Below are 24,717 nucleotides of genomic sequence, written 5' to 3' on the forward strand. Positions count from 1 at the left end.
TTCTCTGGGGCCACATTTCACTGTCCACGTAGATCTAACTGGTTGTGCCCAAGGCCATGTGCTTAGCCAGCCCAGCTGCAAGGGATGCTGGGAAAGCAAGTGACTAGTGTTTCCCCCCTCTGCAGTGGGAAGTGCTCTCTGTTTCCCATCACCACTCTGTAAGTGGGGAAACTCCCCAAACAATAGAAGGCAGTCTTTCAAAATCAACAAATTCTACAGGTACAGAAAAATCGTGAACTAACTTCAGGAAAGTAAACTTTTGCAGACTGCAGGGTATTTCACGAAACCAAGGACAGGAGGAGAGCTAGACCTGTTATATGAAATCCTGGTATATGAAAGGCAGAAGAGCTCTTTCCTGCTTCTCTGTGCTCCTTCTTCATCTTCTCTCTGCATTCTGATTTTCTATTTCTTCAGGCTGGGAGGTGGGGCTGGGTGGTGAAAATAGGCTATCTGGGGGGCCCTGGTATGACCCACAAAAGAGAGGTCATGAAGACATTTGCTGTGAGGGTGGTTTCCACCCCCTCCCACCTTCGTCCTGGCCACCCAGAACTTGTCTCTGCTGTTCTGACCTGCTCCCTTTCCCAGCCACGGGGCGAGGGTGGCAGGTGGGAGGCTTTAGCTAGCCTGAACCCCCGTTTTCTTGTCTCACTGAGGCGAGGACTCGTGGCTCATCTATTCCTAGAATGTTAGGCCTTTCGCATTTCACAGATGGAAAATCAGAAGTCTGAGAAATTAAGTGACTTATTCAAGATTCGGACTGCCCTCTTAATGGGTTGGTATATAGTCAGTTCTTTGGAGAATGCCTTGTAAAGCTCTCGATACCCGTTAGTTATAGCAGTGTGACTTCTTTTTCTTCCAAAGTGTATTTCTTTCTTCTTTTCTCTTTCCCTCTCTTGACTTTCTTCTTCCTTCCTTCTGCATTCTTTCCAAAAATATGCTGCGTGTGCCAGGCACCATTCTAGGTGCTGGGAACTCCTCCCAAGAGCAAGACAGACAAGGTCCCTGCCTTCCAAAGGTTTTTATTTGAAAGGAAATAAAGTAAACAAGCAAGATAATTTCTGAGAGTGATAATTCTTCTGAAGGAAATAAACAGAGAAGTGACAAAGGCTGACTTTGGGGAAGGGCTACTTTTTTATATCATTTTAAAAATTGTTATTATAACAGTTGTATGTTTATAGAAAATCAGGCAGAAAGTACAGATTTCAGGAGGGCTGCTTTTGACAGGAGGATCATGGAAGATGCCTCCAAGAGGTGGCCAGGCTCATAGGAAGGATGAGTGCTGTGGGGTAGAAGGAACTCAAGTGCAACAGCCCTGAGGAGAGAAAGAAACACTCTCTGGAAACAGAAAGAAAGCCAGTGTGGCCGGAGCCCAGTGATGGGATGTGAGTGTGGGGAGACAAAGGCAGAGGGCAAGGCAGAGACCATTCCAGGAGCGGCTCTGCCGCCGAGGGGTAAACTCAGCGCAGGAGGCGGGAAAGCCCCTGGAACCGGTGATGTAAGTCTGAGAGTGTCATGACGCGATTTAGATTTGCAAGAAGGGTTTTATCAGACAGCACCACGTTGAGGGACATTCTACAATAGAACAAAATAGACACCGAAACCCAAATGGTATGTACTCTTCCTGAAAGCAAAGCGGTGTACGAGGACCAATTCCAGAGTAAAGATGTAACCAAATGGCAACTAAAAGTAACCCGGTGTAATCTTGGATTGGGAAAAAAAAATTAGTCTGAAAAACGCTATTGGGGTAATTGACAACATTTTTAAATGGACTGTTTTTTTTTTAGACAGGAATATTGTATCATTGTTAGATTTCCTGAATTTGATAACTGCATTGTAATTATGTAAGAGAATGCCTTTTTTCTTAGGAAACACACGTTACAATCATTAGGGATAGGACGGGGATGTCTGCAAAATACTCTCAATAGATTCAGAAAAAAAAAACGTGTACATAGAAAGTTAAAGCAAAGGTGGCATAGCATTAAAAATTGGAGAGTCTGGGTAAAGATATTTGAGTTCTTTGTACTGTTCTTGCAACATTTCTGTAGGTTTGGTTATTGATATGGTTAGGTAGAAATCTGTTATCTTTATTTTCTATTTTTTGCATCTGTTACTTGCTCCCCTTTTCTTTTTTGATTATTTTTAAATTGAACTTCTTTCTTGAATTATTAGCTTAACTCTTTGTTTTGTTCTTTCAAGGTTGCCTTAGAATACATGGCATACATCTTCAACTTTAATATTAGAGTCTACCTTCAAGTGACATCACACTACCTCATGTGCATTACGAGAACAGTTATGCTTCCCTTTCTCCTCTCTCCGTCTCTGTGCTATCATTACCATACATGCTCACACTTTTGAGTGTTGTAACCCCCACAGTACATTGTCATTTTCATTTAAGCAGGTGATAATCTTCTAATGGGATTCAAATCATGAGAAAAAAACTTCTATATTTTTTCAGTGATCTTCATTCCTTTGGGTAGATCCAGATTTCCGTCTGGTGTCATTTTTCTTCCGGCTGAACACCTTCTTTAACATTTCTTGCAGTGTGGGGCCGCTGGTGATGAATTCTTTCCTCTTTTATGCATTTGAAAAAGTCTATTTTGCATTCATTTTTGAAAAATATTTTGCTGGGCATAGAATTCTAGGTTGACATTCTTGCGTCTTTCAGTACTTTAAAGATGCTGCCCTCCTGTCTTTAATTTGCATTTTTTCAACAAAAAATCTGCTGTCCCATTATCTTTGTTGATCTATTTATAATGTGCCTGTTTTTCCTCTAGCTACATTTCAGGTTTTCTTTTAATCACCAATTTTGAGCAGTTAGATTATGATGTGCCTTGTGCAGTTTTCTTCATGTTTCTTGTGCTTGAGGTTTGCTGAGTTGGATCTCTGGGTTTATGATTTTCATCAAATTTGGAAAATTCTTATCTATTATTTTTTCAGTTGTTTTCTGTTCTCTCCAACTCAGTCAGGGACTCCAATTGCATCTGTTGAAATTGTCCCACAGGTCACTGATAATCTGTTCACTTTTTCCAGCCTTTGTAACTCTCATATTTCTATTTCGTATAGTTCCTGTTGAACTCTATTCTGTGAGTTCAATTTTACCAATATTTTCTTCTACAATTTCTTAGCTGCTCTTAATCCCATCCGCACTGCTTTCACTTTAGAAATTGCAATTTTCGTCTCTAGAAGTTGATTTAGGTCTTTTAAAATATCTTCTAAGACTACTTCACGTTTGGAACATGTAGAAAATAGTTGTAAATAATAACTGTTTTAATGTCCTTGTCTATCAATTCTAACATCTGTCAGTTCTGGGTTGATTTCAATTGATTAGATTTTCTCCTCACTTTGGGATGTGTTTTCCTGCTTCTTTGCATGCTGGTTGTGTGTAATTGGATGCCAGACATTGTGAACTGTAATTTTTGGGTCCTGGATGTTTTGCTTTTCTATAGGAAATATCCTTAAACTTTGTTCAGGAATGCAATTACATTTCTTGGAAATGGTTTAATCTTCTCAGAGCTCACCCTTAAGGTTTGTTAGTAGGACCAGAGCAGTATTTAGTCTAAGGCTAACTATTGCCACTACTCAGGCAAGACCCTTCTTACTAATCAACCCGGTGCCCCATGAATTATGAGGGTTTCCAGTCTGGTTGGTGAGAACAGGCACTATTTTGGGCTCTGAGTGAATGCCAGGTATTCTTCCCTCTAATCTTTTCAGGTGCTTCCCCTGGTCTCTGGTCATTTCTTTACATACATGTGGTGATCCTTACTCTCTTGAATACTCGATGGGTCCCTTGGTAGATCTCTAGGATTCTCTCTCTATGCACCTTTCTTCTCTGGGTTCTCTGTCCTGTGAACCTTAGCCGCTGTGGACTTTTTGGACTCTCAACTCTATCATTTGAACTTAAGGGTTTTTTTTTCTGGACTCTGCATGAATTGCATGATCTGTGTCATGACCTGGAAAGTTTAAGGCAAATGTAGGGCTTACCTTGTTTGTTTCCTGTTTCGTAGGGATCACTTTCTTTCGTTTTTTCATGTCCAGTGTCCTAAAAATCTTCATTTTATAGATTTTGTTTTATTTGGTATTTTAGTTGTTTCAGGTGGGATGGTAAATCTAGTCCCTGTTACTCCACCCTGGTCAGAAGTAGATATCCTTTTGTAGGTTTGATATTATTTAAGATAAAAAGTTAAAATAAATTTTAATTGCTATATGTAGAGAAAGAACAGAAGTAGGGAGACCTGTGGTCCAGGGAGATAGATGGTCATTTAGAATTGGAATTGGTTGGAGACAGTGCAGTTGGAGAGAAGTAGATGCATTGGGGGTACATTATAGAAATAGAATTTACAAGATTTGCTGATGGATTAGGTGGGCAGGAGTGGGTATGAGGCTTGGTTTGAGGGGAATGAAGCAATCGAAATGTCTTCACCTGCCACCTCCCTGACCTCTTGCCTCTTTAGGGTTTAAATTCAGTTCTTGGTTCAAAAAATGCCCAGCAAGACCATATTTCAAAAATGCTTCTTAAAGCCAAATTGCATCAACCAGGCAATTTTTCCTCCTTGGAAAACTGGATATTCATAAAGTTTTGATAAACCGAGTGACCACTTCCTGACTCACTCACTCAAATGCATTACATGGTCTGTGATTATGTAATAAAGCCATTGGTCCTTGGGAAAAACAGTTGCTGTCAAGGTACATTAGAGACTTTCCAAATTTCTACTTTTCAAAGAATGAACTTAAACCCAGTAAGATCTCTTTACCTCTGATTTTCATGTAAAAAGATTATTTTTGCTGAAAAAAACTTTTGCTTTGGGAATGGTAATTAAGAATGTTATACTAGATAGGGCCTTTCTTTTCATCACCCCTTTATAGATGAAACTGACCCAGCCAGAAGGCATATCCCCAACAGGACCATGGAATTCCTATCCTCAGCCAATGGTGCTGGACCAGACACCTGATCCCAAAGCAACCACTAAGTAGGTGATGGGCCTGGCATTAAAGTTTGGGCTGGGTCTGTGGATTTTCTTTTGACCAAGAGAATTTTGATTTAAGAAATCCTAAGAGAGCTGAAGCTGATATTGTGTAAAGAGTCTGCGGTGGTCCTGATGTGACAGGTGAAAGTTATGCCTTTTAGTGCACAGAGGAGTCACTTGAGATGCTTATTTAACATGGCAGTTCCTAGACCTCAGCCCCAGATCTGCAAATTCCATTGTCCTGGGTGTGGGGCTTGGGAACTAAAACAATATTTAAACCAGCTCCCTGGGTGATTCTGATGCATCTGGTCTAGGATCACATGCTTGCCCCTTTAAAAATTAATTTTGTTTCTTGTAACTTTGCTTTTTAACTTAAAAAAATAAATATATTTTTTGCATGGGCAGGCACCAGGAATCGAACGTGGGTCTCTGGTATGGCAGGCGAGAACTCTGCCTGCTGAGCCACCATGGCCTGACCTACTTAAAACATTTTTAAATGAAAAGTTGCAAGAATAGTTGATAAGAACTTCAGTATGCTCTTAAATCAGATTTATCAACTATGAACATTTTGCCACATTTGTTTTCTCTCACTCCACATACACGCACTGTTTTTTTTCTGAACTTTTTGAGAGTAGTTTGCATACATCAAGCCCCTTTACTCTTAAATCCTTCAGTGCATATTTCCTAAAGGCAAGGGTATTCTCTTACACAATGACAGTATGGTCATCCAATTCAGGAAATTTAACCTTGATACTATGCTACTATCTAATTTTCAGTCCATATCTGATTTCATCAGTTATCCTGATAATATCCTTTAGAAAAATTTTCAGGCTCAGGATCCCATCTAGGAATATGAACTTCCCCTCAGTTGTCATTATCTCTTTAGTGTCCCAAGGTCCAAGGTTTGAGACATCTACTATAAAACTCGCTGGTGGGGGTGGAGAGAGAACCAAACGCCCTGAAAAGAGCTGAATCACAGGAATGCCAGGACAGAGGCCTCCTGCTACCCGTGCCCTCGGGTTCAGAACCAGCTTCTGTAAGGCTGACCTCTGGGTTAATTCCTCTCTTTCACTGCCCTACTGTGGTTCTTGGGTCCCTCTGCACGCATGGCCGTAGTAATTCTCTTGTACTTTCCCCCCCACCTCCCCATCCGTTGGGGCAAACAAGTAACTGAGAGTGGAAAATAAAAGAGTAAAGGAATGAAGGGCAAGAATGAGGAAGAGGTACACAGAAAATTAGGATAAAGCAAGCAGTTCTGCCCTTCTACCCGCAGAGGTGAGCTTGGACATGTTTTATGATATTTTCAAGCATCAGAACCAGTATTAAAATAAAGCTTGCTCTGCTTTACTGTCTACTGAGGGTGTGAGGTAATGGTTGTAAGGGTCTATGTTAATTCAAGGTCTTGGAGGCTGTTACTGCCAAATGAGGGGTTGAGGGAAGATGGCACACAAGGCTCTGTACCTGGGCATGTCCCGCCTCTTACAGCAAGATATCCAACAGTGGGTGTCAGGGAATTTTTGCGTGAGGGCCTTTTTTTAAAATTTTCTTTTTATTTTTTAAAGAGAGGGTGAAAGGAGGAACTCAGTGCACATGACATTGGCGGGGCTGAAAAAACCCCCTATGTAGAAATCAGATACAAAAGCAAAGTCATCATTTTCAAATTGTAACTGAGCTCTGATTCACTGGCCTGACTCGCACTTCTGTATCAGGCTTTGGGAAGGGGCTCCCAGGCTCATGCGCCGGGGGGGAATTCCTCCCAAGTATGTGTAGTGACCCATGCTGTAGGGGCAGGGGCCATGCCACTTGTGCTGACACTGAGAAACGCCCAGAGAGCAACATCTTTGGATGAAGTCCAGACATTGAATGTCATGATCTGGTCCCCTCTGGCCCCGTCTCGACCCCACCCCACCTCGCATTCTCCAACTGGCCGTATTGCACCTCTTTGGTTCCTCCAGCTCTGTGTGGTCTCCTTCTCAAGGCCACGGTGCAGCCTGCTTCCTCTGCTTGAATATTCTTTCCTGGTCCTTTATCCAGCTAAATCCTACTCCTCTTTCTCTTCTCACTTTTGAAATCACTTCTGAAGCTTCCTTGACACCCACTCTTGGATTGGATGTCTTTACTTTGATCTCCCAATGTTCAGTGAATTCTCCTATCCTAGAATGATTATGACTGTTCATCTGATTAGCCTGGGTGCCACAGTTGATTTTTAAGGTCTGCGAGACCTAGAGTTATCTTTTTTTTCACAGTTATGTTTCTGGCTCACAGCACAGTGCTAAATACGCAATAGATGCTCAATAAATATTTATTGAGTGAACTAAAGAGAAGCCTACTCAGATGATCTGGCAGTTTGGAAATTAAACCAAAAAATACTGAATTGGTTTGGCAAAATTATACAGTACCCCCTTTCCCTTTCCAGCTGCTCTGGAAAGCTCAGATTTACCTCTTTAACTAGAAGTCTGGAGCTTGTCTTCAACTACTTCCTCACCTTTTCCAGCTAAACATCCAAGTGGTCACTAAACCCTGTGTAGTTCAGATGCTAGGCTCTCAGATTCCATCTTCTCATTTTCATTCTCACTGCCAAGCTCTCATCATCTCCTGGTTTGGTCAAGAAATTCCATTTCACCTCAACCTTCTTTGTTCTGGAAGCACCTCATCGCATTCAACACTTTACCTCATTGGCCCTGTGGTAGATTGAATCATGCACCCCAACAAAAGACATGCTCTTTTGATCTTCTCCAGGTTCCTATGGGTGTGACCCCATTTATAAACATGATCTTTTGAATGTGTTATGATTAAAGTGTGTCCAAATTAAGTCAGGGTAGGTCTTAATTTGTATTACTGGAGGCTTCATAAAGACAGGAAATGTGGATGCCATAAGAGAAGCCAGAAGACATAAAAGCGAGAAGACATAGAAGCCAGAAATCAGAGAGAGCCACAATCACTGGAGGCAATTGAGGCCATCATCATGTGACTGAGGACAGCCATCACCACAACGCTATTGGCTCTGGGAAGCCAGCAAGTCCTGCCAGTACCTTAATGTTGGACTTCTAGCCTCCAAAACATGAGACAATAAATTCAGGTTGTTCAAGCCAGTGCACTATGTGGTTTCTGTCATAGCAGCCTGGCAAACCAAAGACAGGCCTGCTGGATTCCCATGGTGGAGTACTGGGCTCTTGGCCATTCCTCAGACATATTTATTGCCTATTCTCATAGTTCATGCTGCCTCCCCTGCAAGGAATTCCCATCTTCCTTTATTTTCCCTCTGCTACTGAAGTTCTACTTATCTTTCAAAGCTTAGCTGAGATCTCTCTTCTAAAGCTTCTTACGAATAAAGATATCCCTTACTCTTGGAATCGAATTTGTTCGAGTCCAGATAGCATGTTTGGATAGGGAAGGGGAGTGGGTTATCAGAAACAAGCAAGTTCCTGACCTTGAGAGAGCAGGGTCCGGAGTTCAGCTAGAGTATGACACCTGTCAGAGCAGTGGCTCTCTTACCAGCTCTTCCTACTAAGAACCAGGGCTAAGCATTTCACCTGCTTTATCTACTTTATCCTTCACAACAGCTCTGGTGTGTGTGAGTGTGTGTTTAGGGTGTAAGCTCCTTAAATATCCTTATTTTACAGATAAAGAAACAGAGGTTCAGGGAGGTAATCTGATTTTCCCACAGTCACCCATTAAAGAAGTGGTGGCCCTGCCACCACTTTGAATTTAGGTGACCTCCCTATGGAGGTTGAGACCAAAATTGTCATATCCTTTCAAAGGCAGGGGCCAAGTTTAGTAATTTCTGCACAGCTAGCACACTCAGTACACTCAGCATGACTCTTTGCACATAATACATTGTGCTGATTCGAAAGTGTTGTGTATCCCAGAAAAGCCATGTTCCTTAACTGGATTTAATATTGTAGGGTGGGATCTTTTTGATTATTTCCATGGAGATGTGACCCACCCATTTGTGGCTGGGACCTTTTGTTTAGGTGGTTTCCATGGAGATGTGTCTCCACCCATGTAAGGTGGGGTCATTTACTGGAGTCCTTGAAAAGGGAATAATTTTGGATAAAGCTTCAGAGCCCACACAGACAAAGCTGTTTGGAGATGCAGAAAGAATATGCCTCCAGGGAAGCTGTCTGAACCAAGAAGCCAGGAGAAAAAGGAAGCAGATGCCAGCCACATGTCTTGCAGCTGACAGGTGTCCTTGTCATAGGCCTTTCTTGAGTCAAAGTATCTTTCTATGGATGCCTTAGTTTGGACATTTTTAAAGCCTCAGAACTGTAAATTTGTAACATAAATTCCCTTTTAAAAACCCATTTCATTTCTGGTATATTGCATTCTGGCAGCTTTAATAAACTTAAACATATATGCTCCATCAATCTTTAAAATGAGCGATTGCTTTCTAACTGGTATTGACAGAGTATGATATTTCATTCTCTTTCAATGTTAATACTGATAACTATGGGACACACAAATGTGGCCCTTTTGTTTATTCAAATAGAAGTGCTACATGTAAATGATTTTTTAAAAATTAACAGTACAAGAAAGTATAGAATAAGAATATAATTTTATTCCCTCTCACTTGGGCCACCTAACCTAACCCCCAGAGGCAACCACTGGTAACAGTTTCTTGTTTGTCCTTCTGGAAAAATTCCATTTATAAATCAGCATATGTGACTATAGATTCTCTTTCAAAAAGCCACAAATAGGAGTGTGGTGGTTAGATTCAGTTGTCAACTTGGCCAGGTGAAGATACCTAGTTCTGTTGCTGTGGACATGAGCCAATGGTAGGTGAACCTCATCTGTTGCTGATTTACATCTGCAGTCGGCTAGGAGGTGTGCCTGCTGCAATGAATGATGTTTGACTTAATTGGCTGGCGCTTAAATGAGAGAGCTCAACGTAAGCACAGCCAAGCAGCTCGACATTCCTCATCTCAGCACTCGCAGCTCAGCCCAGGCGTTTGGAGATGCAGAAAGAAGCCACACCGGGGAAAGTTGTTGGAACCCAGGGGCCGGGAGAGAAGGCCAGCAGAGACCATCCTGTGCCTTCCCACGTAAGAAAGAACCTCAGTGGAAAGTGAACTGCCTTTTCTCTGAAGAACTAACAAAATAAATCCCCTTTTATTAAAAGCCAATCTGTTTCTGGTGTGTTGCATTCTGGCAGCTAGCAAACTAGAACAAGGAGCTAGTACGTATTGCTCTGCATGGTGCTTTTCTCATGTAGAAATGTATTTTGGAGAATGCTCCATTTTGGCATATACAGGTATGCTGCATTCATTTGAAGGGCTGCCTGGTAATCTATAGAATGGACATGCCTGTTTTTCATTTAATGAGCACTGTGTGAATGCACATGTGGGTTATTTCCCTTATTTTGCTATTACAATCAAATGCTGTGTAGAGTACCCTTGCACACACTCAATTGCTCTCATGGTGACTGATTTGTATCCCTTCACATTTAAATGCACACCTTGTGGGTGTTCCCTTTTTAAAAATGGGAGACCAAGGCACAAAGGCTTTTAGAAATCATTTTCAGGCAAGGAGAGGGAGGGTGAAGGGAGTGAAGGAGGAGGTCAGAAGGCTTTTAATTAAAAAAAATCAAAACAGTGTCAGATTTTGAAGTTATAAACACAGAAAGATTATGGCCCCACTCCCACCCCCAAAAATAAAAATCCTAAATTTAGCATAAGGAAATCCAACAAAGTTTAGATGTTTCCCGATAGTGACCACTTCGATGTTTTTGTCAAAATATCAATTTCTTTTAAAACACTTCTTTCTTGGTGTCCCGGTTTTCTGGGGCCCTCGGCTCTGCTTAGCCTGCCTCCTGGTTGGTCCAGCCCTGGCGGGGAAGGAGGAGATGGGGTCCAGCAGGGACAGGGGCTCCCAGGCCCTGAGGCAGGCCGGGTTGCGCTCCGAGTGGAACCCCGCCCGGATCTGCGGCCTTTGACCCAGTCGCCTACTCCACAGGCAACAAAACCGAGGCTTGGAGGGATCAAAAGGAATTGGTGGCTTCTCAGCACCACTCTCCCAGCTCTCAGCCTGGTGGCCTTTCAAAATAATTCAAACCCTAGGGAACCACCCGTAATTCAATGGAGCCCTCAAATCTTCATTTTTTTAGTCACAAATGCAACATCAAAGCCTCAGGAACCTGCTCTAGGTTGATGTTGTATAAAATGTCTCCTCCCTCCCATTAAGGTCTTCTCTTCTAGAAGGGAGCTGCGATTTGTGATGTTCTGTTAGGCTACAAGGGCCTCAAGGCCGAAGGTGTGCTGACACCACCCACCTGTAGTTGGAGGATAACTTTTCGTGGCCTCTTGGAGAGGCCTTCAAGCCTGCCAGTGGCGCTTTGTAACATTACACTCATCAAGCTAAGGCCTGAACCTCTTCCTGTGGAAAGACATCATTGTAAGTCACAACTTCAGAGGAGAGGGCAGCAGGACAGCGCTCGTGGCTGAGGTGAGCCCTTAGGAGCAGTGAACTTCCCAGGGGTTCTTTGATCAATACATGCAAACAACCCTCCTTGTTCTTTCCTCATCTGGCCTAAGTGTTACTTGCTTAAGGGACTCAGGAATGGGGGCCATCTGGACTCCACTCTTGGCTCCATTGTACACTGCTGTGTGACCCTGCGGGAGTTAACTTACATCTCCCTGGGTCCCAAGCCTGAGCAGGCTCAGGATACTCTCCATGCTGTATGTGCACTCGTGTACAAATAAAATAAAAAATATTGGGCTATGATTATTTATAAGTGGCTTTTTAGGATTTTAGTTACTTTAGAGGACCACTAGGTTGAATGTTGGGAAACCTGTGTGTACTGGTTCAGAATGATGTATGTACCCTAGAAGAGCCATGTTTTAATCTTAATCCCATTTTGTAAAGGCAACCGTTTCTTCCAATCCCTATTCAGTATTGTATGTTTGAAACTGTAATTAGATCATTCCCCTGGAGATGTGATTTAATCAAGAGTGGTTATTAAGCTGGGTTAGGTAGAGGCGTGTCTCTACCCGTTTGGGTGGGTCTTGATTAGTTTACTGGAATCCTACAAAAGAGGAAACATTTTGGAAAAAGTGGGGGATTCTGAGAGAGCAGAATGACATAGCCATGAGAAGCAGAGAGTCCATCAGCAGCGACCTTTGGAGATGAAGAAGGAAAATGCCTCCCGGGGAGCTTCATGAAAGGAAGCCAGGAGAGAAAGCTAGCAGATGATGTCGTGTTCACCATGTGCCTTTTCAGATGAGAGAGAAACCCTGACCCTGTTCACCATGTGCCTTCTCACTTGAGAGAGAAACCCTGAACTTCATCGGCCTCCTTGAACCAAGGTATCTTTCCTTGGATGCCTTAGATTGGACATTTCTGTAGACTTGCTTTAATTGGGACATTTTCTCAGCCTTAGAACTGTAAACTAGCAACTTACTAAACTCCTCCCTTTTAAAAGCCATTCCGTTTCTGGTATATTGCATTCTGGCAGCTAGCAAACTAGAACAGTGAGTTAAGAGGCAGTCAAGTCTCTACATGATGGTAAAGAGTATGATTGTGGAGCCAGGTCATCTCCTGTGAAACTGTGCTGTGACCTTAGACAAATCACTTCACTACTCTGTGCCCAAGTTTCTTCAATTCCAATAGGAGGTAATAATTCTACTTAGTGCACAGAATATTATAAGGATTGCGTGAGATGTGTGTAAAGCAACACAAGCAAATCACATGAAATGTGCTCTGTCGCTGTATGGAAAGGACCTGTTTTGAAAGACAACATAGATCCCGTGCTCCCTCCTCCCAGTAATATAATACGCCTTTCTGTTTCCCTGGACTTAAATTTACTTTATTTTGTTAAAAACATGTATGTAATGAATTTCACACCCATGTGAAATGACAAATGCGTTTATTCATTCAACAAATATCTACTAAGCCCTTACTTTGTGCCAGTTGCAGTGGTTCAGGTACTGGAGACACATCAATAAAGAAGACAGACAAAAATTCCTGCCCTCAGGACTTATGTATTATTAAGAGAAGACAGACAATTAACAATTAATATAACAAATAAGAAAATTTATATAGTAGGTTAGAAGGTGATAAGTGCTGTGGAAAAAATGGTGAGGGGTAAGTAAGGGTAGGAAATGCCCAGGTATGTGGGCTAAAATAAGGGGATAGCTTCCTGAGAGGGTGAGATTTGAGCAGTCTTGCAGGAAGAAGATGAAAGAGTGAGCCATGGAGACATCTAGGAGGGGAGGGCAGAGGAATAGCAAGGAGAGGGCAGGGAGTGGAGGTAGGAAAGAGGTCCCAGAGCTAAAGGGTGAGGTGGGGTGCAGATTTTACTGGGCCACATAGGCCATTGCAAGGGTTTCTGTTTTTGCTCTGAAGGAAACAGGGTTCCACTGGAGATTTTGAGTAGAAGAGAGACATGAGCTGATACTATCCACAAAAAAAAAAAAAAGATTTAAAAATATTACTCTTTTCAGACTTGCTCATTTGAGTAGAGGTTGGGGACAACCTCAAAGATCATTAATAAGGAATTGGTAAAGTAAATGCAGTACTGTGGATTGAATTGTGTTCCTCCAAAAGACGTTTGTAAATGATGTGAACTTATTGGTAAATAGGCTCTTTGAAGATGCTGTTAGTTAAGATGAGGTCAAACTGGATTAGGGTGCATCCTAATCCAATATGACTTGTGCCCTTATAAGGAGAGGAAATTTGTACAGGGAGACAGATCACTGATATGTATAGAGAGAGGAAGAGAGACAACCATGTGATGGAGGCAGAGATTGAGTTTTATCATGAGTTATGGACAAGCCACTGCCAGAACCTGCAGACTTCAGAGGATGCATGGCCCTGCTGAGACCTTGGTTTTGCATGTCCATCCTCCAGAACTGTGAGGGAGCAAATTCCTGTTGTTTAAGCCAACTGCTCTGTGGTGTTTGTTTCCAGGGGCCCTCGCAAACCAAGACAGGCAGCTGTGGAAATGGAAGCTCATTGTGTGTGGATATGATACACTGTCCAGGATCTGTTGCTAAGTGAAAAAGCAACGTGCAGGATTGCATACCATGCAAACACATAGAGATCTCTCCGTATCTACATAAAATATGTCTGGAAGCATTCATAGGAAGCTGAGCGCCCATGGAGAACTTAGAGTCCCTGGAGGACAGAGTGAGCAGGACATTTTTTTATTTTTCATTTATTTATTTATTTAATGGTGGTGTCACATTTCATTCTTTTTCCATGTGAGTATCCCCATATGGCAGCACTTTTTTTTTTTTTTTTTTGGTTTTTATTTTGTTTGTTTGTTTCTTTGTTTGGAAAGCGTATGGGCTGGGAATCGAACCCTGGTCTCCCGCATGGCAGGAGAGAATTCTACCAATGAACTACCCTTGCACCCTCAACTTTTTACTTTAATGCTTCTGTCTCTTTTGAATTTTGGACCATTTGAATATATTACCTATTCAAAGAAATGTTTTATCAAAAAACCCAAAATATATGTGTCTATATCAAGTCAGGTAATATAATTGGTATATGAAGAAAGTTATTGCCCCCTTCTATCTAACGGTCCTAGCCCCCTGAGAAACGATCAACATGTGCGCACAAAGCATGTAAACATATCTATATTTTCCTTTTAAGACAAAGAAGCCAACAATAAATGGGACGATGCTATATTCATTACTCTGCGGCTTGTTTTCCCCCACCCCCACCATGCTTAATGAAGCTCCATGGCCATCCTCCCGGCCAAGCCAATAAGTCTAACATTCATTATTATCCGTTGTTTTTAGTGGCGAAAACATCCATTAAGTGGATGTACCATAGTTTACTGAGCAGCCCCCACTCAAAGCACATTTAAGTTATTTCCAGTGCCTTTGTTATGGGTGTGTGCGTGTCACGTCTGTCAGTGCTGCAATAAACAGATGCCTTTGTTCCTAATAATATGCCCTTGTAACTGGCTTTAGTAGAGACTCCCACAGACTAGGATCTTTACAGGATTCCCAATCCTATGAGGAGAGGGATCGAGTTTGTTTTATTCACTGCTATTTTCTGTGTGTTAGGCCCAGTGCCTGGCACATAAATAGACCCTCAATAAATATTTGCTGAAGAAACGAATGAATGAATTCTCTATCTTGTTTAAGGTCACATAGCACAATCTTAGCAGACTTGAGTGAACTATTCTTTCTTTTTCCCCCTACATAATGCTGCCTCCCACTTCTGTAATATCTTTGCCTTTGACCTTTACAGCTTGTAACCGCATGATCTTTTGCTCATCTAGTGATACTCATATGATGTGTGTTTCACTGTCAGTCTGTCTTTTACATATTGGGCCAGGGTTCTAATCTTAGCTTCAACATTTACTATCTATGTGGCCTCAGGCAAGTTGCCTGATCTTTCTAAGTCCCTGTTTCCTCATCTATAAATAGGAATGGTAGTTCAGTACTCACCATGCAGATGTGCTTTGAGATAAATTATCTGAGATAATATGTGTGAATTTGAGGCAGGCTAGAACAGGGACTGGAGAGGGGAGAGGAAAAACCATGAAGGAGCCCTGAGCAAGGACTTAATCAAGGTCAGGAGGGTCCATCCTGCATAGACACCCTGCCTGGGGCTACCCACCTATGCAAGACACCTGGCAGCAGTGGACCCTCCCAAATGGACTATCTACCACTAGTCACCGCCTTGGAGAGAAGGGAGGTTAGGAGAAAGGACCCCAAACAAGGAATGGGGAGGAGGTGTAAGTCAAGTTAGTCTATAAAAACAGATTGCTATCACCTCTTTTTTTGGGAGAGTGCCCTGCACGTTCCTTTTCTGCATGCATACTTAATTCATTTTCTGCCTGCTTACCCTGTGCTGTGCCCTTGAATTCTTTCTTATGAATGGTCGAGAACCTAGACCCACATCCAGCAGCACATTGCCTAGCAAAGTGCCCGGTAGAGAGCAATTACAACACTAAATGGTTGTCACTGTGGTTTGGGCCATGTGTAGTCTAAGCAGTGGGCATTCAACTTGGCTGGTGAATCCCCCCCCCCCCCCCCGCCCCACACACACACGTGGGACATGACTCCCAGGGGTGTAAATCTCCCTGGAAATATGGGACAGGACTTTCGGGGATCAGCCGGGACCAGGCATCATGGGACTGAGAAAGCCTTCTTGACCAAAAGAGGGAAAAGAGAAATGAGACCAAATAAAGTTTCAGTGGCTGCAAGATATCAAGCAGAGTCAAGACATTATCCTGGAGGTTATTCTTACACATTATATAAGTATTCCTTTTTAGTTTGTGGTATACTGGAGTGGCTAGAAGGAAGTACCTGGAACTGTTGAACTGTTTTTCCAGTAGCCTTGGTTTTTGAAGACAATGATATAATTATAGAGCTTTTACAATGTGACCATGTGATTATGAAAACCTTGGGGCTGGTACTCCCTTTATCCAAGGTATGGACAGATGAGTAAAAAAATAAGGACAAAAATAAATAAATAATAGGGGGGAGATAAGGGGTAAAAAATATTGGGTAGATTGAAATACTAGTGCTCAATGAGAGGAAGGGGTAAGGGGTATGGGTTGTTATGTTTTTTCTTTTTACTTCTTTTTCTGGAGTGATACAAATGCTCTAAATATATTCATGGTGATGAATACGCAATTATATGATGATATCATGAGCCAGTGATTGTATACTTTGGGTAGACTGTATGGTATGTGAAGATATCTCAGTAAAAATATATTTTTTTAAATGATGGGCGTTTCAGCATGATAAATGAGTATTGGGCATCTGTTAGATGGAAGACACTGGCACAGTACTGGGGTGATTCAGCACCGTATGATTCAAGTGTCCTGTCCTTCAGGTAACTCACCACAAAGTCCCTGAAACATTCAGCTGGTTTTATAGTGGAATTTCATAAAAGTGGGGAATTATATTGCTGTAAATCACATTTTTTGCCTAATCTCTTGAGCAGATTAAAAACCACACACATACACACAGATTTTTATGCATTTGGCTTAGTTTCTATGCTTTTTCTTATTCCAAGCATGTGCAACATTTTTTCACATTACATCGTTGGTTTCAGAGGGTACCTTGGAATTTGGGGTGGGTTGAAATAGTTGAAGTAGAAAAGGATGATGGCAGCTGAAGGGTTATTTGCTTCCATTTGTTCAAAGAAAACGAAAGAGAGTCTGACACTCAATTCTTCATCAAATTCTATCATTGTAGAGAAACCTGGGAACATAGGGTTCAGAGAAAGAAATGCAAAGGATTATTCATCTCAGAAAAGTGAATCAATTAGGGTTCACTTTTTATGTGTGAGTTACAGAAGACCAAACCTAACTGACTTAAATGAAAGACAGTTACAACAGAGACACTTACTGCTTCATATAACTAAAATGTTTAACAGTAGCACTGCCACCGATCCAGGGACTCCAGTGATATCACCAAGAGCTTTCCTTAGTGATGACTTCATTTTCAGCTCTTACATGGAGCCCTTTGGTAACTCCAGACCCCCTTTTATGACAGCACAATGGCTATGGCAGCTGCGTGCCCCACACTCTCATACTATACCAACTCAGGGAAGAGAGAGGATCTCTTTAGCAGCTCTTCACAAGCTCCGGATCCATTCTCTCTCCCTGGCCTCAAGGGGGTTGTGTTGCCTTCCTTGAGCCAGTTAGAATTCACCTTTGGAGGAGAGAGTAGAATCAATTTGACCTGAAATTATAGGGTTGAGAATAGGGGAGTGATGAGCTCTGGTATGAAGTACCTATGCCACATTGGACATTATTCTAAATATTTCACATGCATCAACTCATTTAGTCCTAATAAAAACCCTGAGATATACTACTACTAGGCTGATGCATCAAAGGCACAAAGGCAGCCTGGCTCCAGAGCCTCTGTCCACAATGCCCACTAGAGTTTCTTGCCAGACTCAGGATTGGACCTAGAAGTGAGTCTGCCTAACAAAACATTTTCCCAAACTCTTTGCAGTAAGGTGCCAGCTGCAGAATGAGCAGTGGGAGCCCACCAGGCTGCTAACACCCAAGTTTTCTGCCTCCCTTCAATGTGTCACAGGACTGCCTGGTCTGAATACATTGTATAAGGTTTTAAACTTTTCATTTGTGTGCAACTCGTCCCTCCAACTGGTTGAAACAACTTTAGAGGCAACAGGGAGTAGTAGAAAGAACTCGGCTTTAGAGTCCATCTGAGAAAAACTAAATTAACTTCTTGAAGCCACTCTTGGCTAATGAAATCGGGACTAGCACCTGCCCTGACAAGGTTGCTCGAAGGATTCAATTTATTTTTAAAGGGGCAATAAAATGTCAAGCAAAATTTATGTGGTCCAGAGCAGGCTCTTAAAAAGATGGAGGAAAATGATCACCTATTAAATATCTTTGTGATTTTTGCATGCTCTTTCCCCAAGGTGGACATCCAGAGCGTCATCTAAAACTTTGTGCTAAGTGAAGAGCTGAAACTATACCATCATGGGTACAGTTGTGAAAATAGCAATGATGCCAATTTTTTTCCAGCATTCTGAAACTGACAATGTGTACATGGAAAATGAAGCATCTCTGGCAGTGAAAACAAAGTACGTGGGTCCAGAAGAGAGGTACAGTACACCCCTCCTCAGAAGTGGGTGGACCCTAGAATACTGACCGGTAGCACCTGGGGAGCTGCAAATTGGGACAGCAGGGCCACCCCCTCGGGAGGCAAACAGGAGAGAAAGGCACTATCAAATGGGCACACTGGGACTCAGCAAACAAAGGAAATAATCAACAATGTGTGCAAAGATTTTGCCAAATAATGTTCATGAGTAAAGCTGTTTTAACATCAAAAATACTGAAAGCAAATCTAATTATCTAAAATAGGGAGCCAGTTAAATGCATTACAGCACAGCTACAAAATGGGCATCTCCATTCTATTTAAAATGATGATGTCAAAGAATACTTAATAACATGAAAATATTATTCAAGATATATTTTAAAAGAGGAAATAGTATTACAAAGCACTTGTTGGTGTCCTCCAATTTCTGTAAAAAACGTGAGGCAACGCACTGAAAAGATAAGAACAGTCATTTATAGAAGGGAAAAGTGGTTATGTGAGAGCTTTCTTACCTTTTCCATCTGTATTTTCTACATTAAAAAAAAATCAAAGTGTCTTATAGAAAGGAGGGAAATGTTAGTTTGAGAGAAGAAAAAAGGAAGGAAAGAGTGGGAGAGGGTGAAGGAAAAAAAGGAAGGAAAGGAGGTCAGGAAGCAGAAGTTCGTAAACATCCCCTCACAAGGGCCTCCACCTCTGGCAAACATTTCTGCCGTCTCTTTCAAAGCTTTGGGTGATGTAAAACAACAGTAACCATGCTGCTAGTAAGAAATTCTAGATAAAAAAACCAGGAACGTATACCCAATGCATTAATAAATAGTAAATATTTTTTAGATCAAGGATAAGTGCCTTTTAAGGATAATTTCAAGCAAAAATTACTTTGTCTTTGCCGTGCACTCCTAAAAAGCATGAAAGGATCCTGAAACTATCCCAAAGCTTTCCATTAAGTGGAACGATTCAGTGCAATATGGGAGCAAAATCTTTCTCAAAAAAGCATCAGAAGAGAAAATACAGTCATGATGCAACACCTGGGCATAAGGGCCCTTGGCTGCATGAGGCTTTCCTTTGGAGAGAGGTAGCCCACCAGGTACAGGCAACCCTCACTTGACCTGCAGGGACAAGGGTGAAGTGAATCCTGAGTCTGGGTCCCAACTCAACTGTAAGCTGTTCAAGGTCCCGGCTCTAAACCCTCACCCCAACAGGGGATTTCCTGGGTTCAAGCACCCCAAGTACCTCAGATACGAAGTAGGCTAGAAACACACAGTCGTTATGATACTCGGGGCTATTTTCTCATAGCTGTCGATGACACAATTTCCTACTACCAGATCGAAACGTCTACGGACCAAGTTGCTCAGACAGAAACACTCCCACAGTACTCTGGGAGCAAACCTGAAGGTCATTTTTTTTTACATTTTTGTCCCTTTGAACCCACACTGCAATAGTTAAGGTGAACTGGTGAAATCTCAAGTGTCCTGTGTGTGCAGCGTGAGATGGAGCTCCATCATTTCTTAAATGTGGAGCCATGTCAAACCACAGAACTCTGGACACTGTGTGTGTGTGTGCTTCCAGGGGCCCATGGGGGAAATAATGACTCTGAAATTTAAATAGAAAACTATAAAATCAAAGGTAAAACATTTTTAATTAAAAGCCTTCCTCGGGGTGGTGCTACGATGGCTCGGTGACAGAGTTCTCACCTGCCATGCTGGAGACCTGGGTTTGATTCCTGGTGCCTGCCCATGCCAAAAAAATGTTATGGCATTGAATTGTGTTCCCCCCCACCATGTTTAAGTGCTAACCCCTGGTCCTGTGTATACGACCCTATTTGAACATAGGATCTTTGATGACGTTATTAGTTAAGATGAGGCCAAACTGGGTGAGAGTGGACCCTAATCCTACTACTGGAAATTTGATCATGGGCAGGCAGAGAAGACGGTCATTTGGTGGAACAGGAATTGAGTTATGGCACAAGTCAACGAATGCTGATGGATTGCCAGCAAGCCACTGCCAGGACTCCATAAACTTCAGAGGGAGCATGGCCTGGTTGACGCTTTGATTTTGGACTTCTAGCCTCCAGAACCGTGAGACCAGAAATGTCTGTTGTTTTAAGCCATCCAATGTGTGGTTCTTTGCTACCGCAGCCCTACCAACCTAAGATGCTACCTAACATAACACCCTAACCTTTTATCAATTTATGAACTTTAACTCAACCCATGTATCGATGTTACCACAGAACCATGCAAGTTGAGGGCACAGTTCTGACAGACCTGATTTTAGTTTAGGTAACAGTACCAGGAGAAAGCTGAGACTGCTGTCTTTAATTTACTGTGGTGGATAGGTGCATTTTGAAATGTCTGATACAATATGTGGAGAGAATAAGATATTCAAGAAGACTACCTAAGACCTGTGAAAGCCTTAAAGTAAGCCTTCATGGAACTAAAATAAAATAATGCAGGGCTCAAAAATCTTCATACTGATGTTCTCCCCATTGCAATGTAACAGAGTAGAAAATAGGTCTAATCCAGTAATCCAATTAGTTTTCACATTTGAGTACATCTATGGGAAATGTAGCCTGATGCTCAGACTCAGGCTCCAAACTGAGAAAGACAGTGTTCTTGGCACCATGGAAGGGATATATTCATTCAACAGTTCCCCTCCTCCCAGCATCACCCCCCTTCTTACTGTAGCTCTGGGAAGTTCTTCAGTCATCTGTACATTTTCATCTATGAAATGGGGTTAGCACCACCCATTTTACGAGGATTAAATGACACAATATAGATGAAGTACATAGCACTTTGCCTGGCACATCATATAAGCTCAATACATGATATTTAAAGCTCACCTCCAGTGCATCCCCAACAACAACAAAAAGATATAAATTTTTATTACAAACTGATAAGGCTAGATCTATTTTTCATCCATGAAAACCCGGCTCAAGATTTTAGAATTGATTCCTATTGAAGCAAAAGGCAGACAATGGAGGCGCATACAGTAGGTGGCATCTAGCTATTTAAAGCCTGGCCCCAAGCATCCACTCACCTACTTCTGGGACACCATACCATATCAGGCCCGGGTGTTGTGAAGGCGCCCTTAGGAATGCAAAAGTCAAGTTAACTGACTGATACAGCGGTACTATGAACTTGTTAGCAGTAGCCAGACAGGCCTGGTTTCCTCCTGTTTATTTCATTTGATTCTAGCTCCAGTAAATGGACCCAAGGGATTTCAGATTTCTTTGAAGAGGGTCATTATTAATTGGCATTATGCAGTTCTCAACCCTTTATAATAGCTTCACAAATGTGTCATTTACTCCTCGGCAAAAGTTGGGACCAGTGAAGAGTGCTCTTAATAAGTCTGGTCACCCTTATCTTTCTTCCCTTCTACCCAGTGTTTCAGCAAATGTGAATTAGCGCCTGAAGGTGTCTTTGAGTCCAAGAGGCAGGAGGCCCAGTCTACACCTCCAAGGAGCTCGTTTTCCCATGGGAGAGACTGTCACAGAAGGAAATAAATAGCTTTGGTTTGTGTTGACCCCCTGAGGGGCAGTTGAATGCAGTGTAGGGGATGCAGGGACTTGGGGACAGCAAATTTAGGTTCAAGTCCTGGCTTTGCTAATTTCTACCTATGTGATCTTGGACAAGCTTTTTAATCTCTCTGAGTCTCAGTTCCATTATTTATGATCTGGGGATAATAATGCTAGGTATCAATTTTTTGGTGTTGGTGGGAGGACTGAATAAGAACATGTATTATAGGGTCTGGCATATGACAAAATCTCAATAAACACTTGCTTTTTTAGAAATCTTGTATAAAAGAAGTGTAAACAAACACTTTGGGAGCCCACTGAGGTAAGCCACAGAACCTTCTGGGAAAATCAGGGAACCAACTATCTCTTCTGCTTAGAAGCAAAAACCTTTGAACTGGTTCTTTTCTGTACACGGGCAACTTTTCAGCGTAGGCAGGTTGTTCTTGTGGCTGGGTGTCTGAATTTGCAGCTGCAGACTCCAAGGGTCTAGTCAGGTCTTTTTAGTTCGGGAAAAGGAGCAGCAGAGGGACCCATGGAAGCCGTTATTAATTGTTTGATCTTGGACAAGTTATCCTAACCTCATTGTAGATAAAATTCCCTAATCAATAAAATGGAGATCATAATACTGACTGGCTGATAATTGCTGTAAAATTAGGAAGATCATGCCTGTGAAACATTTAGCAGAGCGTCTGGCACATAATAAGTTCCCATTAAAATTAAACTATGACTGTCATTACTAGTTGAAACAAAACTGCCTGGCATTTCACATTTCCTCAGAAGGATGCTTGGGGGTAGGTTTCCGGGTCTCCTGCCTGCCAGGTTGGAGTTTATTTCAAACAGCCAGTTAACAGTGCAAAAAGCATCAGCTTGTTCAAATGTTGAGCAAATCCAGGCCTTGTGTGTCTGAAGCAACAACAACAAAAAAACGCTTTCTGCATGATCTTCACCTAAAGTCCTCCTGTCTCTCTAAATATACATATAAACGCCTGCACCCATGTTATCTATTTATTTTTGGTTAACGTTAAATTGAGGTTTTGGCCGAAACTCAGCCTGTGCGTACTTGAAAAGCCAACAGGCTCATTGGGCAGCCGATAAAGCTCTCGGGATTTCCCCACCGGGCTGCGGAGAGTACAGGCAGGAAGCCCCGGGACCGAGAGCCTGACCAGAACTTCCTCGGGGGAGGCTCGAGGAGAGCACGAGCATCCTGCTCAGAAACCTCCAGAGCTCTCAGGTCACAGCCGTCCGCTCCCGAACTGCGCGCTGTGGAAGAGGGTTCCCAAACCCAGTCCGTGGGCCGGGATCCAGCAGGAATCGGGAGGGCGGTTGACACAGTTCCCTTCGGGAAAGGCTGATACCGTCGGCTGGAACCTTCCATGCCGGCCCAGCCTCTCCCTCGCCGGCCTCCCCGCTCGCCCCCCCTTTGCCTCGCTGAGGAGGGAATCGAGAAGGGACTTTCCAGAGAGCGTTAGCACGCAGGGTGTGGGAATGGAATAAAAGCATATGCAAATAGGCCTTTGCGTGTCTTCCTCTACCCTAGCAAGCAAGAGCCTTTCTCCGGAAAGATGCTCTTTCTCCAGGACACTGTGACGGCTCTCTTCCTTCTGGGATGGCAGCAGCCTGGCCGAGCCGAGGGGTAAAACCTGCAGGAAGACAAGCCAGAAGGGTGGGCTGGATGGTCAGGAGGAAGCAGCAAGATGGGGGTGGGGGTGGGGGGGAAGGCTGAAGAATTGGAGAAGATAAAATAAAACGAAATTTTAGGAGCTTGCTGTGAGTATGAGATGGTCAAAATAATCATTGCGGCCTGATTTATTATGTAGGTATCTTTTGTCTGAGAGGCAGCAGGCTTTTGTACAGTGGGCTATAGCAAAGTAAATGGCACATTAAAGGCATAATCAAGAAGTTTAAAGCATATTGGATGACATTAGAATTAAAGGAGGTGAGACTTTTGCCACGCTCTTATAAATGTAAAAATGTCAACAGCTTGGCGATATTTCCAGTGCTTAGTTAAAATGTGGCTCCTTTACTTTTGTTACTTTCAGAGTGGAGGGGGTGGGGTCTAAGAAGTGTTTTTAAACCTGTAAGGAGGATAAAACAATATGCTTTAAACCCTGGAGCCTCTATTTAGCAAGTCATAAACTTTCTTCCAGTGACAATAGAATGAAAACATTGCACAGATAGGTGGATTTGGGGGAGCTGTGGGGTGGATTGTGGTTGTTTTTTATTGTTTATTATGTTCTCATTTATGATCTCATTCAATCTTGTCTGAATAATGAGTGTTGTGTGTTTTTTAACGGATCCTTTATACACGCTGAACTTGACTTGTGTATTAATCGGTCAAGCAGGGTAGTTTTTCCTTCCTGAATCCCTGATGGCCATAATTTTTGCATTTTTATTCCTATTTACAACCTTCATGTTCAGTGTCCATTGTTTCATTGGCCTTGGTTCTGCTTTGGAGATATTCACACCCTCTGGATTGCAGTGCTGTGCTGACATTTTGCCTTCAGATTGTTAACCATGGGCTTTTGAATGGACTTCTCATTTGTTTATATTAAGTAGAAATCATATTGTCTCCTTGTGCATAGCATAGCACTCCTCTGAATGGATGAGCAGCAGAGCAAATAGCTCTTTTTCCTGAAGCCATAGAAAGAGAAGAAGGTAGAGACCTCAACGCTGGGGTTTGCTCCCCCAGGCAGTTTGCTGGGACTGT

At 42.5% G+C, this 24,717-nt stretch overlaps 1 long non-coding RNA gene across 1 annotated transcript; it reads left to right on the forward strand.

Annotated features, from left to right (window-relative positions):
* The first annotated feature begins 1,537 nt into the window (after positions 1 to 1,537).
* On the forward strand, positions 1,538 to 21,905 carry LOC143664072 (uncharacterized). Its single transcript, XR_013166299.1, has 3 exons — positions 1,538 to 1,608; positions 18,427 to 18,485; positions 21,879 to 21,905. It is a non-coding gene; the product is annotated as an uncharacterized LOC143664072 (long non-coding RNA).
* The last annotated feature ends 2,812 nt before the right edge of the window (positions 21,906 to 24,717 follow it).

This window comes from Tamandua tetradactyla, chromosome 20 (assembly GCF_023851605.1).
Source record: "Tamandua tetradactyla isolate mTamTet1 chromosome 20, mTamTet1.pri, whole genome shotgun sequence".
NCBI classification, from domain to species: Eukaryota; Metazoa; Chordata; class Mammalia; order Pilosa; family Myrmecophagidae; genus Tamandua; species Tamandua tetradactyla.